We start from the raw sequence: 21,780 nt of genomic DNA, 5'->3' as shown, positions 1-21,780 counted from the left end.
ATTGGTATATAGCTGTCACCACTGTTACTGTTAAATTAAATTATGTTTTCAGCAGATAATGAAAATGTATATGTGTTATAAGAAGAGAAAAGTGCAGTACATGTAATTAACATTGTTAAACCTGTATTTCGCTTTTCGCAATTGGCATTACTGAATAATAACATCAAATTTCTTTATTGCAGTAATCGATATTCATCTACGAGTATTTCAATTTCACAATGTCTGAATAGGTTAAGTATTCGTTAATATACAATTATTAACATTTTGTGATCGAGTTTTAGAGATATATTATTTACATTTTTATTTTATTCACGAAATAGTCCTAATACATGTCACTCGAGGTCTGAGATTTCCAAGATTAATCTCAGACCTCTCGTGACATTACTTATTTATTGACAACTTACGGAACATCTGTTCGCTTGGAAAAAGAGACATACGTATTTCTCCCATTACAATAATTCATACAGAAAAAAAAATCAAATCGACATAAACCAGTATAAGTTGTCAATAAATTATCAAAAAAGATTTGTGGAAACCGACTTATGTCACTTTTCCCAAGCACTGCAGATTTATTTCTATGTATCTATCTATTCCAATGGGAATGTCCAATCTTTAAAATAGTTGTATTACTTTTGTAATATCACATAAAACAATTCTGTGGTTCAGAGAAACTATATTAACACAATAAAGAAATATTTGTAACATTATCTATCTATCTATCTATCTATCTATCTATCTATCTATCTATCTATCTATCTATCTATCTATCTATCTATCTATCTTTTTATAGTACAGTAGTTCGTATCACTGCGTCGTAGTACCCCCTCTCTAAAATACAATAATATAATCCATCACGACTAAGAAACACTCTTGCAGTTACAGACGGTACTTCACTTGACTGTACTCTGAAAATACCTCTTCTTCTACACGGGAAATTGATACAGGTGCTGTGAGAATACAAAACCAATAATAAGTGAATTGAGACATCTGCACATCTCAGTTGCATATTCACAATTCCCAAGGGTAATCCACAGTACACACGAAGATTGCTTATCTTGCGAGACATACATGCCCTTGCAAGATACACAGAACAGAGATCCTTTCCTCTCTACCTAGCTAGACTAAACATACACAGCACTTGACACTTATTGGTTTCAGAGTTTACTTCCCGCGTCTTGGTATTTCGCGTTTTACGCCCCATTGAATACACTGCCAAGCATTCTCTGTTTCCATTTCTCCTTATATTCCATCACCCTAGCGAGATTTACCGCGAGGAGACGAGGATGAGGAGATACGTTAATGCTGCTATCAAAACAAAAATACAAGCCACTGCCATATGTCCCGTAAATCATGGCAGGCGGAGGCAACCGCCCACAACAAAGAAGAGGCCTCGGCCAAATCAATTCCGTATATAAGAAAGCAAACAAAGAGTTGTCACATGTTCTAACTCAGAGCGTAACAATAGGTCCAAGGTGCGACTGAATCGAGAGATGACATAGTTCTCTGTGCGTGTCCAATGGGAATTGAGGGTCACGTTTTCCTTTATCCAGAAAAGAATGAATAGAAGCAATTTCCGTCTGGGAACTTGAGGCATTGCCATGTCATAGATCAACTGCGTAATTCAGTCATATTAAACCTATACGCATAGTTACAAGCAGGGACATTGCCAACGACTTTCTTTGAAACTTCTCCAAGACGCTGAAAATCCTACACAAAAACTCCAGCTCGCTTTGAAAATGCCCCTCCATATTTATGCAGATAAAAAAAAATTACAGGTGGTGCGTATTATCATACATACATGCATGCATACATACATACATACATACATACATACATACATACATACATACATACATACATAAAGTGGTCGAGGTGGTTGGCGTAGTTGGTAAAGAGCTGGCCGGGGTTGCGGGTTCGATCCCGGGCCAGGTCCATGGCATTTAAGTGTGCTTAAATGCAGCAGGTTCATGTCAGTAGATTTACTGGCATGTAAAAGAACTCCTGCAGGACAAAATTCCGGCACACTGGCGACGCTAATATAACCTCAGCAGTTGCGAGCGTCGTTAAATAAAACATAACATTTAACATTTTAAATAAAGTGTTCTGCACATAGGCAGGTCTTTCACTGCAAACCCAGCATTCTCCAATCTTTCATATTTTCTGCCTTTCTCTTAGTCTCCGCATAAGATCCACATATCTTAGGGGCCTAATGTATTATCGTAGACACAATAATCACGCCAATCATGCTCTTAAAATTGCAGCTTGATCTATGGTGCGTCCCCCAGGAATCTATGGAGTAGAAAGACCAAACAAATCCTCTGCGCAAGTGGTATGTGGGAGAGCTAGGACCAATGACTGCTCTGGGGGGGGGGGGGAGGCATTGCTTGAACGAAGCGAGCAATCGCTTGCATGAGAGGATAATTTCTATCTGAACTCTACTCTACCTTCTACCACGAGCATCTTAGCGCTTAGCGGACTCGAGCTGATGCTGCCCGCAATACTTCGACACAGATAGGCTACGCCCCTATATGCGCGAAGTTACTCTACAGATTCCTGGGACGGACCATAGCATGACATAATATTGTCTGAACATAAATATAATTTAATGTAGGCCTACTAATAAAGACACTTTACCCCACTATATGCTGGCCTAGCCGCCTTATAAGCGGTGCCTTCTTGGTATCACTTGTGAGGTTCAGACCTGTTTTCGGACAGTTGACTAAACAACAACAATCTAATAACATTACTATTATTACTACCACTTCTAATATAATAATCATAATAATGCATAAGATATTATGGAATTCATCATTGAAGTGTGTGTTGTGTTTCACAAAATTTTTTTAATAATTTGGAAATCGGATAGTTAAATCAATCAATGAGTCATGTGTGTGTGCATATATATATATATATATATATATATATATATATATATATATAAATATAAATGTATACGTTTTATGTAGAAGTAAAACTTAGTAAGATCTGAAAACTTCTCTAGCTACAAGGTGACGCAGGATATATTATACAGTTTGGGCCTATATTTGATTAAAAATAATTAACAGAAAACAGCAACCAAAAGTACAACAGAGAAGAATGTGGTGGAGTACAACAACGAAAGTGGAGAATATAAAAGAGGAAGAAGTGGAGGATACAGAAGAAGAGGAAGTGGAGGATACAACACAGGAGGAAGTGGAGGATACAGAAGAGGAAGTGGAGGATACAACAGAGGAAGTGGAGGATACAGAAGAGGAAGTGGAGGATACAACAGAGGAAGTGGAGGATACAACAGAGGAAGTGGAGGATACAACAGAGGAAGTGGAGGATACAGAAGAGGAAGTGGAGGATACAGAAGAGGAAGTGGAGGATACAGAAAAGGAAGTGGAGGATACAGAAGAGGAAGAAGTGGAGGATACAGAAGAGGAAGAAGTGGAGGATACAACAGAGGAAGAAGTGGAGGATACAACAGAGGAGGAAGTGGAGGATACAACAGAGGAGGAAGTGAAAGATACAACAGAGGAAGTGAAAGATACAACAGAGGAGTGGAGGATACAACAGATGAAGTGGAGGATACAACATATGAAGTGGAGGATACAACAGAGGAAGTGGAGGATACAACAGAGGAAGTGGAGGATACAACAGAGGAGGATACAGAAGAGGAAGAAGTGGAGGATAAAACAGTGGAGGAAGTGGAAAATAAAACAGAGGAAGTGGAGAATAAAACAGAGGAGGAAGTGGAGGATACAACAGTGGAGGAAGTGGAGGATACAACAGAGGAAGAAGTGGAAGATAAAACAGGAGGAAGTGGAGGACACGACAGAGGAAGAAGTGGAGGATACAAAAGAGGAGGAAGTGGAGGATACAACAGAGGAGGAAGTGGAGGATACAACAGATGAAGTGGAGGATACAACAGAGGAGGAAGTGGAGGATACAACAGAGGAAGTGGAGGATACAACAGATGAAGTGGAGGATACAACAGAGGAGGAAGTGGAGGATACAACAGAGGAAGTGGAGGATACAACACAGGAGGAAGTGGAGGATACAGAAGAAGAAGTGGAGGATACAACAGAGGCGGAAGTGGAGGATACAACAGAGGAGGAAGTGGGTCCGAGCCGGAATCGAGTCCATGCCCGAGCGCAACCCAGGAACAGCAAGGACGAAGTGAAGAATACGAGCACAGCAAAGGAAGAGAGAGAATAGACGATGTCACCGAAGTAAAAAACATTGCAGGTGCTGAAATTAATAGCAGCAACAAAGAAAACATAAAAAAGAGTAAAGAGCACCTAAAGAAAAAATAGCAGTCACGACAATCTTTGCTGTATACTCGAGTCTATATTATCGTGCACATAACGCAAATTATTGCAAAGCGGTTATCATTTCTAATGGGATCACGTTCATCTGCAATCACATTTACTGCAAATTCTATAAACATAAGAAACGCAAGATACACTGCACGTCTACTCCACAATAATAGTCTTACTGCAGTTCAATGGACAAATGACTGCACGCTTCGGCATTCGGGCCAGAGGTTACTAACCGGCGCTGTAACCAGATTCAAATCGTAGGCTGAAAGAGCGAGCGGCCATCGCTTTGCCTTCGCCACACGGTGCATATTGATTTTGCTGCGGCAACTTACTACAACCGTCGTCACATAAATCGAGGGGAGCATCGTCTCCTATATTTTTGCACAATACGCTTCTATAAACATGACGATACAAAATAAGGAACGGGGGAGGGCAAGTCTCGCTGAGTGTAATTAATTACAGGAGATGCAGGTGCCAGGACATGGGGAAGAGTAGAGGCAGGGAGAGGGAGTCGAGAAATCGAATTACTCTATATCATGCTGAACGGCCGGGCAAATTGATACGTGGCGCAACTAGTACATTGATTAATATTCTACAGAGTGCAGACACAGTCACCCCGCAGGAGCGCCGATGGTGTTAGCAACCAGGTTACAACGCACCGAGCCATCTGCATTCCGTATTTTAAAAGAAGAATAATTCATGTGCCACAACGTGTCCAACAAGAAAAAATATGCACATGCTATTATCATTTCAGCCCAGCTACCGTGAAGAAAAAGAACGCTAAACTCTAGAATACAGGCAGGTCAGCAAAATGTTCCAGCATTAGTGACGAGGCCTCGAACCGAAGGTGAGGAGAAACAAGTGAACAACAGTAAAGATGGCTATGCAACGTATTCCGAATAATTTCCCGAGGACTGAAGTCTTTGGTCTTCCTATAGAAATCATAATTCTAGTTTACATATAAATGTGAATGAAAATAACATAAGATTAGATGGAGATATCACGGCTATATCAAACGTTTTTGTATAGGGCTCCGATTTCAGCCAAAAAAAGGGTCATTCTGGTGTTATCCTGTTCTGACAAAACACCACAGAATTTACAAGTATGCCAAAATTCTCAGCTTACATTCAGGCAAGCAGAGACCAGAACATTGGAAAGAAGACAAGCAGATACTTTCTGCTTTGTTTTTTAGTACACTGACGCCCACGACCACGACTTAAAACTAACTCAACGATCAGTTTACGACTCACAAGATCTATTCTAAAAATTAATAATTCAACCCTCACAAGTATTAACATTGTAACTCACTTTCTTCCATTTTTCAGGAGAAGCAAATGAGGTTTTAAAATGATCGTGTAAATCAGTGTATACAGATAGTAATAATAAGATTTTACATACGACTGGGAAGGTTTAGAGCTACAATGATAGTACTGGAAGAAAAAGAAACAATTTAAGACCATATTAATTAGCATAACTCAAAACCATAAAAAATTGAGTTACAATGTTAGTATTTGGGAGAGTCGAATTGTTTTATCACATCAAATGATAGTACAAACTCCGAACACTGGATACCACTTTAAAATGTAAACTGTTTATGCATTAATAAAATTGTTACCTACTGTATTATTAACATTAATGTTATTAAATACTTCCAAATATCAAATAACACTCCCAAGTAACTTTCGTGGTAGTGGTGGTGATAAGTCACTGATAACGAAGAACAGTAATTAGGAAAGAGTTTAACGTCCGAAATGTGCTTGCTCAGGTACTACATAAATTACACAAATTAAATATCACGTATAATTTGTTATGTTTACAAAGCCTTCGCCTATCATTAACAACTACTCTAGATATTAATAACAGAGAACGTGCTTAAGGCAACGAAATCATCACAACCTCTGATTTTATCTTCAAGAAGTGCAAGAAAAACATAAATGACCTAGGTGTTTTGTGTATTCTAAGTCATCATCATCAATAGCTATCAGGGTTTAGGCCAATTGGCCTGTTCCGTCTCAGGTGAAAAGCTGGTCTCTCCATCGCTTCTTCAGGCATCCACGATCTCTGTATCCAAGGGGTCTGTAATTTAATAATCTCCTGGGTAATCTCATTTGGCATCAGCAGAACATGCTCATGCCAGTTGCTCCGATACTTGTGGATTATCTCTGTAATGGCTGCAATATTTAGTTCTTGTCGGATGTCTTCATTATATTTATGGTCATAGACAGTGTAGCCTGCTAGTGTATTCTAATTATAATGACATAATCACTTGTTATCACTGAATGTCACATTAGTCTTGAATGCACTTACGAAGGGTAAGACAGAAAAAGTGAAACCTCCGTGAGACAAGACTGCGCTTGTCTTGCCTTAGCCTACTCTCGGTAGCAAACACGAAGATAAGAGTTGTTAGTGAAGGCCAGATGTTTTTAAACATAACACATATTATAACAAGAATAAAAACAACTTCGAAAGCAACAATGAACATAGACCTGAAGTATGCGGAAGCATTTTACATTTCCTCAAAAGTGGAGTGACCAAGTCTGAAGCCTGAAGAACGTAGACTGACCTTAAACAACGACATGTCAATGACCATACTGGTAATAGTGACGAAAGGATACACATCTTATTGAAACGGGAAGATAATATAACAAGAGGACCCTGAAGAATATCTTAGGTGAAAGACCTCATGGATTGGTACGGCCACATATCTATATAAATGCAAAAAAAAATAGTACTATTAAAAATGTCAGTGGTGATGAATGTAAGGATTAACGTACGAACAAAATTTAATTAAATCATAAAGTGGACACATCAAACAGATGTCATCCTAACGCAGGAGTGTGTCCTCATTAAAACACAATGTAACTTGCTAGTGGTTCAAACGTCAACAAAGCCGTATCAAAACTATTCTGTCCAATTTCTGACAATTAATTGGGCGCAAAATAGCCGTATCCGCAGCACTTCCGCTTCAATGGTCAGGAAATTTAAAAAACAATTCATAGCCCACCATTCATTATTTCCCTCTAATACACGCTGGCACATTTGCCACTGCAATTTCAGGAAATTGAAACAGTGTATAGATGGAGGTCAGGGAGGAAGTTCTCGCATATGGCGGCTGTAGAGATATGTTGAATCATAAAGAATTCCAAGAGAAAAAATCAACCTTCACAAGAATTATCTTTACTAGCAATTCACCAAACCAGCAGTAAAACCTTGCGAAAGAGTCAGCTCTGTTTAGCGGTCATCTCTGAAGAATTCCCCCCCCCCCCCCCCAAGAAATTCAGTGTTCAAAAACCTGTCCAAGCATTCCCTAATTTCGAGATAATTTCAGCACACAACAGAGCACAGATAACTTCAACAAATTCATTTGTACCGGAAGATCAACCGAAATCTGCTGCAAATACTGAATTTTCTCTGTGCATGGGAAAATCAAATAAAACCTTACATCTTTCAAATTATGAAAACTGACAAATACTAAGAAATGCCAATGGACTGGACTTGTTCAAGTTACTCCTACCAGAACTATTTATGCTACTTCACGGCTTCAAGCTAACCCTGGAATAGCACAAGAAGATAGACAACATTATGATAAAGAACTACGTCTTTCTTATCACTGCGTATAATGAGACGATAACTTGAAACATGACCGTCACTTAAAAATGGAACCCCTCCCTTCTTCTTGTATTTGCCCTTCCTTCTACTTGAATTCCCCTTGTTTTCCTTGTCATCCCGTTATTCTTGTATTTCCCATATTCTCCTTGTTTCATTTCTCGCACTGTCCGCACATAGATCTACGTAAAAATATGCTGCATAGCTAGCCAAGCTATGCATCTCTCGACAGGTGATCCTAGCCACACTTAGTTCAAGGTAAAGATATAAAGCTAGTCACCTGTCGACAGGTGATCGTACCAACATGTAGTTCTACGTAAAGTTATGCAGCATCATAAAACTATCACCTGTCGATGATGTTTTACTCGTCAAAAGAAAACACTTTGTTATTCCGCAACAAATGAGGTGGAGTGTCCAAGAAACAGAAATACGAGGTCGAACAATAAAGTAATGAGACTGATTTTTGCCCACCTGATGAGGCAACCCTGCAGCGTCCTACCAGAGATATGTTTGACTTTGGTCTTCCCTCCACCCGAATTCCAACTGGCAAGTCGTAACTGTGGAGTAACTGCTTGATTAGTGGAGTTGTGTGTTTGCTCCTTGTCAATACAATGAAATCGCATAATATTACGCATCGGTATGCCATCTTGTTTTGTGTGAAACTCGGTGAAAATTCCACAACAACTTATGGAAAGCTCCAGAAGACTTTTGGAAATAAAGTGATGTCAAGAGCACAAGATTTCCAATGGCATAAAACGTTTGTCCGAGGCCAGAAGCAACGCTGAAGATGAACACCAACAACTGGACGGACAGATAACATTGCCAGGATACGTGAAGTTATACGAACTCATAAGGCGATTAACAGCCAAAATGATAGCACAAGAATTGAACCTGAATCGGGAAACTGTTCGCCTCATTCTAACTGAAGGCCTGGGCATGAGACAAATTTGTGCAAAAATAGTTCCAAAAATTCTCACCGGGCAACAGCCAGATGAACGGAAATATGTGGCTGCTGATGTTTCTACACTGTCGCAGCCTACATATTCACCCGACCTTGCTCCATGCGACTTCTTATTCTCAAAAGTAAAATCAGTTGTGAAAGGACGCCATTTTCAAACAATAGAAGACGCCCAAAAGGCCGTAACCGAGGCATTAAACACTGTCTGAAAATACGAGTTTCACAGCTGCTATCAGCAATGGCAGCAACGTTGGAATAAGTGTATGCAGTCTCAAGGGAACTACTTTGAAGTTGATCGCTAGGGACCGGATTTTTATGTAATTACATATTATATTCCTTTGAACCTAACCATATATAAATAACAAATCTTTGCGAATCTTGTAATTTCCATTAATATATTAAAATTTGATATTACATATTTACCCCACATTACATATTATGGCTTGGTATTACATAAATCTACATATTTAGTGGTTTCATTCATTTTTACTTCTTTAAAAGGAAAAAGAAAACTACTGCTGGGGAAGTTTACAATTTGAAATAAGACTTTTTACCTACCCGAGAAAGGATATATTTCAATACGAAACATAACATCTTAGTTCCAGGAAGTAAAAGAGGCACTCACCCCTTACCGCCCACCGTAAATATGAATAAACAAAAGGCAACCATTCTCATACAACTACTCTGTATTGTAAAAATCAAGGAGGGAATAATCTCATACAAATAAGCGGACGACATAGTAGTAGGTTCTAAAGACCTTACAAAGTTACAAGAAACAATAAACATCATGGTAAAATGATGCAATAAAAACACATTTGATATAAATGTGGACAAGACAGAAATGATGATATTCAGAAACTGCGGAAGAGCACCAGAAACAGTAGAAATTGTCATGAAAAACAGAAAATTAAAAATTGTACCACACTACAAATATCTAAACTTAAAAATACAAACCAGCACAGATATTGATATAAAATATTTTCACCATTTTACATACTTTGGTACATATTCAGCTTATTTTTTTTTACAGAAATATGTACATATTTCATACCTTGATATTACATAAAAATCCGGTCCCTAGTGGATCACATTCTACTGTAACTGCCTAAAGATGTAAGTAAAGCGTTTTTTAAATCAGTCTCGTTACTTTATTTTCCGACCTCGTAGTGCTCCACTGCCTGTTAATTCAGTGTTGCTTGTGAAGTGCATATACACATACAGTAACATCGTTAGATTTATATCCTAATGGCAGCCTTTGTGCTCGATATATCTATTTTTAAAAACACGAATATCTGTTATGCCAAGCGGTGTTGTCACATTTTCGTTGTAAAGATTATCTTTCGTTACAATTGCAGTAGAACTTGGTTATAGCGACCTCGTTTTGTGCGACACCTCGCCTATAACGTCAGATATTCTCTGGTCCCAACTAATTCCCCTTAAGACTTATGCTTTCCTACCTTGCTTAATACGATAAACGCATATGCCTCTACCTCGCATATGTCATTTTCAACCTCAGTTTGGAATAAGATTTTCTAAGAACCAAAGTATTTTAAGAAATATTTTGTTGAAATCTGACCCTGACAAATTCTTTACAGTCTCCTTCTGTCATAGATCTCTGGAATGCAGGCTGACTCCTCACCCCATTGTAATCTGCCCAAATTCATGCAGTATTAGATCAGTTTCGACAGGAACTTTTCACTAAGTGCACGCATTTTAACGCAGTATAGCCACTAAAAGAAGTGAGTGACGCTTTAGAAGTCATTAGAATTATGAACATGTTCTATGAAGCTAGGGAAGGGAGCAGTGAAATTGCAACTGAAATTATGAACATAGAACGTAATTTAGCACTAGAAAGTGTGTATTGGGCAAGTAGTAGACAAGAGATTAATGTGACTGATTACTTCACTTCTAAGTAATGTAGTTTGGTGAGTACTGAACAAACTGTTTTAATACAGAATACTGTATTTATAATTCTAGGCCTACGTGTATTTTATTTTATGTTCATTGTAGGCTTAAAAGTCAATACATAAATCTTAAGTCTAATTAAGTTTGTTATTTTTCATTTTCCACCTCACTAGATTGATAATGTGAATCTCGGTTACTACGACACTCATTTATAGCAACATAATGTTTAAGGTCCCTTGGATGTCGTTATAACCAAGTTCTACTATATTTCATATCGACATAAATTGCATTGATTTCCACCACTATCATCTTCTCTCTTCCTCTCACGTAAGTATAGAAAGAAAAACGCGACAGAGAAAGAAGGTGAACCCTTTACTTTGCTATATGTGGGAAAGAAGTCACTTTTGGTTCGCGACCTTCATGAAAGTGAGGGCAGTAAGACCACATTCTCAATTTTGATTATGACAACGGTGACAATGACGAATTTCTCAGAAATCACACCTCTCTACAGCTTGGCTGTGTGTCTGATTCCACCTCCGCTCTCTAGGGTAATGACACTACCTGATGCAAATACAACAGCTTCAGACAAAGGACACAACAACGGCGCTGCATAAATTACCAAGTGATTGACATTTGCCGGCATCTGCGAGTGTAGGAGTGGGGCTTTGCCATCAACAAACCCTATTGCTATGCAGCTGAGTCAAGTGGTCACGTGATCCATCATTCCGCTGATTGGTTCAGAGAAATCGAGCGTTTCCTTCAACACCGGTGTTGGTAAACGTCAATCACTTAGTAATTTCACTACGAATGTAGACCCTCAAGATCTGCTTCACTGGACAACTAGACATGTAGTGAGGTGAATTACAAACATCTACCAACGACGAATATCAGTGACGGAAAATAATAAAAACACACGACGACGATATTACGCTGGTTGTTTTCACTGCCTAACATATCTCATCAAGTCTTCATTTAACAGTTAGCTATTGGAAAACTACATTTAATGATCATCAAGTCTTCATTTTAACAGTCAGCTAATTGAAACTATATTTTAATGATATAAAAATATTTTCTCTACTCCATTTCCTGTTTCACATGAAAGAATTTGTACTAATCAGTTTGAAAATAATCTTATTCAAGCGTTTGTAATGCTCTACTTCGATCTTCTTTATTATTTAACGTAAATATTCTTTATGCGCATCCTCTTTCGCTGTAGAAATACCTCGCCTCTGTAATTCTTAATCAAATGACGTCAGGGACTGCCGGACATTATTACAGTTCAAAATTGCACTGGAATTTTTTTTCCTAAGCCACGGCTTTTAAGTACTGCTATATGTCTTCATTCCTGTTTCTTCTCTAGATTTAAAATTGCAAGTTTGTTTATGTCTGTCAGTATCTTAGTCTTCTTGATTAAGTAGGTTGTAATTATTATACTTAATCTTAAGTTTAATTTCAAGTATGTGTGCCTGTAGCCTGTATAGAGGGTGTACGAAAAATGCCGTTCAAGAACAGCCTACATTATATTGATTAATTTAAGTACAGGAAACAACATTCCATGATTCATATTTTCACAATTGCCGAATATGGATAAATACCAGTGCATTCGAAAAGTAATGATAACATAGTCACTGGTTCACATTAAATTTATTTAGGTTACTTTTGACATTACATACTTCAAATGTCTGTGGTGTTTGGTTAGGACATTGTAACTCCAAAAAAATCTATTTTGAAATACAAGCATATTTATTTTCACTTTTCCTTTAAAAACCAGAATTCTAGTTTACATACAAATGTGAACGAAAATAACATACATTAGGGTACTGTTTAATTATATGCACAAGCTCATGCTTTTCTATAGCTTTTAAGAGCCCACTGGTAAGTGTATGAAGCAGGAAATGGCCATTTTGGAGTATCATGTTCTGAAAAAAAAAATACCACAAATGTAGTCCCTTACTATGTCAACAATACGTTGCCAAATCCTTGGGAGATGGCAGACTCCATCTGCAGCAGCATTTCTGGATCTCTCTCTCTCTCTCACTGACTATCTAAAGCTGTTCGGTTGTCAGTTCTTGATTGAAAGTGAATGCCTCGCTTCCACTCATCTTGCAATAGTTCATTGTGATAACATTTCTCTCCCATAAGCTTCTTCAATACCCTAAAGCACCGAGTTACATGTTTTTTCTCTTGCAATTTGGATTTTTTAAAGCACCTTTGTTCCTACCTTTAGGGCTGTATTGCTTACTACAAATCAGAAACTGTCACTGTATTTACAAAATATGGCAACTTCGAGACTTTCAATATTGCAAATTTATTAAACAATCGCTGCTCTATTATGTAATACAAGATTTCAATGCCACCGCTAGGAGGACTCATTTACAGTAATGTTGCCATTATTTATCGAATGCCCTCTTATCTGTGCATTTCGAACTGGCGGATCAAGATCACGTACAGTATGATTTATAGTCCTGACAGTAGCCGGCGATGTGCGCCTAGGTCAGGCGATATCATTTAGTTACACCAAGGGGTGTATGGGTTATTCACTCGCTTGCCTTCGGAGCGATCGGAAATCATGTGTGCGGTAGAGCAGTATGTTTCCAGTACAATTAAGCTGTAGTGCATTCCTTTACCGACCGCTCGCCCTTATCTCTACTCCAGAACTCTTCCCACTTCTCCTATTGCTTCCCCTCTTTCGCGTCGCTGAGCTGCCAGGACTAAATAATCGGTCTGTACAAAAGTACAAACCACACACGATTAACTGAATTGAAAACTGTAAAATGAAGCATTGGTAATTACGCCTGTCCCAGCTGACTTTAGTTGAGAATGATCCTCGATTGAGATATGCACACGTGGCAAATGCAGCCCATTGCTTGACCTTGAGCCGCCACTTTGAAATGCACGGGTAATAGTAGATAACGGACAATCCATGTGGACAGGCTAAATCTCATTCTTTGCACATTCCAGAGCCGCGATTGCTAACTTACACGGCAGTTACACAGGGTGATTCATTATTACGTGTTAATACTTTGTGTGTGTAATGCAGAGGTGAAACTAAGACTAAAACGTTCTATACAACTTTTTCTTAAAACCTCTAATTCCAGAGTTAACGCCATTTTTCGTGGAACTTGCGCTCCCAAACAAAGAAAGGATAACACGCCAAATGTAAACTACGGTAATTATTACTTTTGTACAGTGCATTTGGACTTCAATATAAAAATAACCAAAGTCACTAAATACATATCCTCGGCAGTCTACTTATGCACGTTTTGTGAACTAAAACCAAACACACTAAAGAAATTTCTTCTAGACTTTACACATTTGCACAATTCTTAGTGTAATGCATATTCAAAGTGCTGTCCCTCAACTTGAAGTCCAGAGGGTTCATGTCCGGTGATCTGGCTGGCCAAGGAGTTGGCCCTGCGCAACCTATCCATTGACCTGGATACGCAGCATTGAGATACGCCCTTACGTTGCGGAAGTAATGCACAGGAGTACCATTGTGCATAAACCATAAGTTCGCTCGCGTTGGAAAAGGGATATCATGTAGTAGACCATGAAATTCGCATTCCAAGAATGCGCGGTAGATTTCTCCAGTCAACCGCAGAGGTGAACTCGAGGTCCAAGTAACTGATTCCCCACAATACCACACCAAATGTGTGGGAGAACAGTAATGCCAATGCATTACTATGACGTAGGTGCCATCTACTGGAACTCTGGAATTAAAGGTTTTGAGAAAAAGTTGTGTAGAACGTTTTAGTCTTAGTTTCACCTCTACAATACACACACAAAGTATTTACACGTAATAATGAATCACCCTGTATTAATTTCAACTATGTTAGTTACTTTATAATAACCCCAGATTATAAAAACAGAAGACACTTGATAAGGTATCACAAGTTGGAAAACAGTGCTCAGGCATGCTGAACAAGTACAGCACTTAACATGCTTTAATATTAAAATTTTAAAACTTTATCTCTTGTTTACATCACTGCAATGTTATTCACACCCCCACAGGAATGGTCTTCATTGTGAACAGAGGGCCGGGGGGTGGTGGCTGTGTGATTTACGGCTAGTACACTCTGCTCCATCCCTAGGGCTTAAAAGAGAGCAGAGGGTCACGCAGTCCATAAGCAACAATCCCTCACATTTGCACAAAGCGTTTAAAAGCCATGTACATCTACCGAAATATTCAATCTGTAAGTGCGCCTTCTGAACTGACTGCAGTGACGAACAGCAGTGTTAAACCTGTGTAGAATAGTGATTTTCATTCGTCATTCACAGCTAATTATCGTTTCTAATTAATTTCAAAACAACTACTTAAATATGTATGGTAAGACTTTCCTGTGTTAAATTTCAACGTACCTCGTTTAATGTTTCGACCTATTTATGGGTCATCTTCAGAACTGGTCGTTGTTGGTCTTGGCGCCACTTGTTCTGTTTCCTGTGAGGGTATGTTCCTGTGGTATAGTGTAGAGTCAAAGAGTGTGTGTGTGTTTTGAAGTTGAGTTGTGTGTTGAGAATTTCGTTGGGGTGTGTTTTTGTGCGTCTGTATATTTCAAATTGTTCTAGTGTGTTTAGTTTCTGGCCTTTTGGTTGGATGTGTAGTATTTCCATGTCTGTGTTGATATCTCTGTGTGTGTGTGTGGTTAGCATTTGTGATGTGTTCTGCAATTTTGTTATGGCTGTGATGTGTTCTTTGTAACGTGTTTGAAACGATAACACACTCTTTGTCTCTACACTATACCACAGGAACACACCCTCACAGGAAACAGAACAAGTGGCGCCAAGACCAACAACGACCAGTTCTGAAGATGACCCACAAATAGGTCGAAACATGTAAACGAGGTACGTTGAAATTTAACACAGGAAAGTCTTACCATACATATTCCGAAGTGATACAGTGTTAAAAGTTGTGTAATCAAGATGTATAACTACTTAAAATTCACAGTTATATAATTTATTATACCGGCAATGCTATTATTCACCTGAAAAATAGCTAAGAGACTAGTTAAGTGCTTTGTGTGGAGTAATGAGGCAGAAACATGCAAGAGAAGCAAATAGAAGCATTTGAAATGTGGATATGAATAAGGGAGTGTGTGAAATGGACAGACAGAATAAAAAACGAAGATGTGCTAGAAAGAATGAGTGAAGAAATAATAATGCTGAAGCTAATCAGGAAAAAGAAAAAGAAATTGGCTAGATTACTGACTGAGAAGTAACTGCCTAATGAAGAATGCACTGACAGGAATGGTGAACGGAAGAAAAATTCGAGGTAGAAAGAGAGATCAGATGATAGACGAAGTTCAGATATATGGATCATATGCGGAGACAAAGAGGAAGGCCGAAAATAGGAAAGAGTGGAGAATGCTGGGTATGTAGTGAAAGACCTGCCGTTGGACAGAAAACTAAGAATGAATGAAATGAATTAACTGTTATTCATAGAACTACAAATAGCTTTCAAAATTCGTGCACACGGTCTACACCATGCAAAACATGGATGAAAAAGGAGACGAAAGTCTAGCGACAAACTGTAATCGGAAGAATTCCCAAAATCGTTATACCTAAATCGCCAGTATTAATAAAATAATAGAAATCAGCACCGGTATATGACTTCGCGAAATATAAAATTATTAAAGAAATGTTACATCCAAATAATCTAATAATTGCAAAACAACGTATGTATCACAGAAAAACAAGAAATAATGTTTTTAATCAGTCATTTAACACTGCACAAAGTATTAGATTATTTATCTTTGACGGAATTGGTGATGAGGTCGAAAATTCACCATGTGACTCCCTAACATCCGCCTTACAACTGGACAAAACATCGGATAACGAACGAACAAGGTAATCGGCTTAAGGAGGTATCGAATTCACGCCCGAACGGAATTCGGGTTAGCAGGCAACAGTAAGAGCGCTTATCGCCTGAACTACCTAACAAAGTAAACCGCATTTCCTGAACACAGAAATAAAATATCTATGCCAGTAACCAACTCATTGGCTGTGTTTGTAAAAAAATTGTTTCAGAATTGAAAACGAAGACTTAACTGAACACACTCGGAAACAAATTTTCTCGGAATATATTTCTGATATCGAAATCAAGCACAAATATTCAATCAAATAAATCTTATATGTTATTTTAATGTACCGAAGTACATATGATATTTCCATGCAGATATTCTGCGTCATCATACGATGAAAGAGTAATGGAACGGAGAAAAATTCTCTCCGGCGCCGGGATATGAGAATTTTTCTCCGTTCCATTACTCTTTCATCGTATGATGACGCAGAATATCTGCATGGAAATATCATATGTACTTCGGTACATTAAAATAACATATAAGATATGCGTAAATCACTTCGTGATTTAAGACGGCGCTTATTCCGTCGGATCCCGGCCAACTAGTCACTCACATCGAGTGCACCTCAGCACATGTATGGACTTCGGTCCTGCGTTCATAGACATCTATGACGTAGTGCAGAGGGCGGCCACTAGAGGGAACCCAAGAGATGGAGCTTAATCTGAGACGATTCTAACCGGCGTCGGAGTTGTATCCGGTGTGGCTTAGTGGATAAAGCATCAGCACGTAGAGCTGAAAACCCGGGTTCAAATCCCGGCGCCGGAGAGAATTTTTCTCCGTTCCATTACTCTTTCATCGCAAATAAATCTTATTATAAAAAAATTAAACAAATTCTGACAAGCGCAAAATCAATATTTCTTATATTTCGATCAAAGTAACATTTAAATATGAAAGAATATTTTCATTTTAAACTTAATTTACAACAAAGAATAGCGCTCCGAATACACTAAGGCAGTGGTCGGCATTTCTTTACTCGCGATGGAGGAGTAAGGCATGATATCCCTTTCCTTAGCCATCACTTGTTCATTCCTTCCCTTCCACTGTGTATTGAAGACTGTATCACTGCACTGAAGTCATTTTTACAATTCATGACGTTTAAATAGAGTTGAACACAAACAAACTACACAGAAAATACCAGTAAAACTGGTTCAACATTAACAAGAACGACGTAGTCTACCCGTAACTGTTCTACATCGTACAAATAACGAATTACGAGATGGCTAAAAACACGTGATATCTTCAGAGGTTTGTCACACTACTTTTACAATAAATTAGAGCGATAACTCTATTTCGGCAAATGCCAAGCTTAATATTATTCTACATTTAGTCCTTAAATTTATTTTCAAGAATAAAAATGAACAAAAGTCCACCGGGCGATACCACAGAAATTCTTTCTCTGTGCTTCCTCTTGATAAGATTTATCCGATTCCTTTTAGAGTTCGAACGTACGTATTTTATTACAATCAATTTTTCCCTCACTTCTGGAATCAATTCTGCATTTCTCCAGCGATACCATTTTGTATAACCTACTGTATGGTTTATGAACATCATTTCCGCTGATAGTAGAACCGTTCAATCTTTCTCAATTGTCCACTTTTCAAATCTTTACGATCTTCATGTGAGAATGGGTCTAGGAAGTGTTTTATAGGTACGATAAGTGTGTTACTTTTATAGCACCAATCACGGTATATGTCTTGAGCCCTTTGATTCACAATGCTATCAAAGAGTCGAATTTAAAATTCAAAACTTAGTAAAAGATTAATGTAGTTTAAATCGTTGTCAAACTAAATTCTGTTGAAGTTATTTTAAGGAACCAAGGTGAGGAACATTTAAAATATTCATACATAATAAAATTAAAAGAATAACAGTCCCTCATCCAGCACTAAAACAATCAGTGTAATAAAGGTGAAATATACCTCTTCTTTACATAGTTTTCGAAACAATTGAATTTCTCATGTTACCAATTATATCCGTGTCTATATTATACTTTACATTCGATCTCCATTAACTTAAAACGGGGGGGGGGGGACGAGGAAAAATAGTAATAAAGAATGAGGAAATGATTGATTGATTCATTCATTCATTGTTTTCTGCCTAACAGCAGGTCTTTCACAGCAAGTCCAGCATTCTCCAGTCTTAGTTTCCGCATATGAGCAAGAGGGAATGGTATGTATGTATTTTTTTTATTTTATTGGGTTATTTAACGACGTAGTATCAACTACTATGTTATTTAGAGTCAATGAGATTGGTGATAGCGAGATGAGGACGAGGATTCGCCATAGATTACCTTGCATTCACATTACAGTTGGGGAAAACCTCGGAAAAAACCCAACCAGGTAATCAGCCCAAGCGGGGATCGAACCCGCGCCCGAACGCAACTTCACACCGGCAGACAAGCGCCTTAACCGACTGAGCCACGCCGGTGGCTTGTATGTATGTATGTATGTATGTATGTATGTATGTATGTATGTATGAACACTACAATTTGGTATACACCCGGTGGCAGTGATATATAATAACATTACAATAATCTTGTATTGTAGGCTTTCACGACCGGAGTCTATAGAACTAGATTCATTACAATAATTAAATTAATAAAATTTACAATAATTACAGCAATAAAAAATAAAATAAATGTAAATTTACTTCTAATAATTTTATTATAAATAAATAGAAGCAATAAACCTGGGACTGTAAATAAAAACTATGCTATAATAACGCCTACAATAAGCAAAAGTACACCTAACTTGTAAGTACTTCTATTAAGCCCAACTATTACCAACTTAAGTAATTACATATCACCTTAATTAATTACACTTACATATCATCTTAATTAATTACATGACACAACTTAGATAATTACACTGCACCTACAATTACATTTTCAGTCTAATCTTCTCAACCTTTCCTTAAATGTATTGATTTTGAGAGGACCACCTTGAAAGATTGCCGCAGGTAAGCTGTTCCAGTCTACTATTGTGAGGTTAACAAAGGAAAATTTTGCCACGTCCGTTCTTTGTTTTCTGCTACCGTTGCAGTGATCGCGGAGGACGATTCAACTTCTAACGTCTCCAGTAAAGCACGTGGAAGGTGCAAGGGCCAGAGTGCAAAGTTGTAACTAACAACATTCTCCCTTCCCTCACACAGATGACACCTGGATGGAGGGCGGGTAGACGGGCAGGCAGATGAGCGCGGAACGAAATTTAGGAAATATACTGTATCTATGTAACAACGTCATATCCACTTCCTGTGTGGACTCATTTACGAAGATGGATGTTAAACAATATGGAATATTTTAGTATACTCACGCGCAACTACTGAGTTTCTGATAAGGGGCCCTAATCGTACCTGGAGTACAATGGGATCCTCTTTACCGAGAAGTGGAGGTAACTTCCTTCGTCTAAAGGCTGTTTGGATTTGAAATAGAACCAAAATCAGAAATAGTTCTGAATATAACTTTTCGGAAACGGGTAAAGTATGTGGACATACAGTGCTGTTAATTTCAAGTAATTCATCTCATGTAAGAAACAATTACAACAAAATTGCAAGATTTGACTTCAAGCTCATTGTCATTGTACATTTTATTTTAAAATATACAGTAATAATAATAATAATAATAATAATAATAATAATAATAAATGGCGCGACAGCTCATGAAGACTAAGGCCGATCACCGGAATGTTCTTCTCACATCCACATGTCTCAGCAGAAGTGAACTATTATCCAACCAGCACGAGATAACATGGTACCACAATGTAAAGAGATCCAATAAATTTTCAGTATGTTATTTACGATATGTCTATATGTTTACTCAGCAGTAACACTTAATAAGGCATTACTGAATGGTTGCACTAATAGTTGCTATTACTGTCGTGTGATATCTGGTAGGAAACTGACCATCGGCGCAAACAGTTGAAATTCATTATTACAAAAGCTTTTCACACACTACGGCGTTATATTTTTAACACGCCTATCTAACGCTACTTTTCGAAGTGACTGTCCAAAAATATATCACGTTTCAAGTGTATCACTCCCGAATAAATTGGCTCATACACACTGAATATGAACAAAATATATCAAAGAGTTTAGGAGAAATCGCATACAGCTACTCAAAATAATTTTTTGGTCAAGTGTGATGCTGTAATAAGGTATTCGCGCTAATACGAGGGCTATTCATAAAGTAACATTCGTTTATTTTTTACAAACCTGTGAATGACGTTACAGATTTGGGTTACAATACGTTTGAAAGTATACACTCTAGTTCATTTTTGCACATAGTTTCCAGTCACATTGAGACACTTGACGTAGCGTTTGGCGAGCTTTGAAATTCCGCAATTGTAGAATTAGACTGCCTGCGACTGAAGCCAACCTACGACACTGGTTTTCAACTCGTCATTGTCAAAGCGCTTCGAGCCAAACCACGTCTTCATGTGCCTGAAGATATGGTAATCGCTAGGCGCCAAATCTGGGCTATAGTGGAGTTCTTGGAGAGGAATGCCACAATTAACGCTGAGCGTTACTGTAACACACTGACAAACTTGAAAAGGGTCATTCAAAACAAACGTCGTGGCATGTTGAGCTCTGGGGTGATTTTCCTGCATGACAACGCTCAGCCGCATACAGCGCGTCGTGCTGCGACCAAACTGCAAGAGTTCAACTGGGAAGTATTGGATCACCCTCCCTATAGCCCAGATTTGGCGCCTAGCGATTACCATCTCTTAATGCACATCAAGACGTGGTTTGGCTCGAAGCGCTTTGACGGTGAAGAGTTGAAAACCAGCGTCGTAGGTTGGCTTCAGGCGCAGGCGGCCGAATTCTACAACAAGTGTCTCATTATGACTGGAAACTATGTGCAAAAATAAACTAGAGTGTATAGGCTACTTTCAAACGTACTGGAACCCAATTCTGTAACGTCATTCACAGGTGTGAAAAAAATCAACGGAAGTTACTTTATGAATTGCCCTCGTATTTTCACACCGATTTTTACAGCACTCTCTTTTTGCTATGTGTAAATGAAAAATAAAAATTAGGTAATACCAGTTCATAAAATGGAAGCAACAAATATAAAATATCAGGCATTGTTACACCATAAAGTCGATAAAATCGGATGGAAAGGATACGAATAGAACGGTTTGAAAGTGAATAACCA

At 38.2% G+C, this 21,780-nt stretch overlaps 1 protein-coding gene and 1 long non-coding RNA gene across 4 annotated transcripts in view; both read right to left on the bottom strand.

The window, feature by feature from the left end:
• Window positions 1–21,780, bottom strand: part of LOC138696838 (KH domain-containing, RNA-binding, signal transduction-associated protein 2-like) — a 638,287-nt gene that overhangs the window by 357,773 nt on the left and 258,734 nt on the right. The gene's annotated exons all lie outside the window — the stretch shown is intronic.
• Window positions 1–21,780, bottom strand: part of LOC138697163 (uncharacterized) — a 211,977-nt gene that overhangs the window by 84,238 nt on the left and 105,959 nt on the right. The gene's annotated exons all lie outside the window — the stretch shown is intronic.

The sequence above is a fragment of the Periplaneta americana genome, chromosome 3 (assembly GCF_040183065.1).
Source record: "Periplaneta americana isolate PAMFEO1 chromosome 3, P.americana_PAMFEO1_priV1, whole genome shotgun sequence".
In the NCBI taxonomy this organism is placed as follows: domain Eukaryota; kingdom Metazoa; phylum Arthropoda; class Insecta; order Blattodea; family Blattidae; genus Periplaneta; species Periplaneta americana.
The sequence above is the reverse complement of the archived record's forward strand: the minus strand, read 5'-3'. Positions and strand labels throughout refer to the sequence as shown.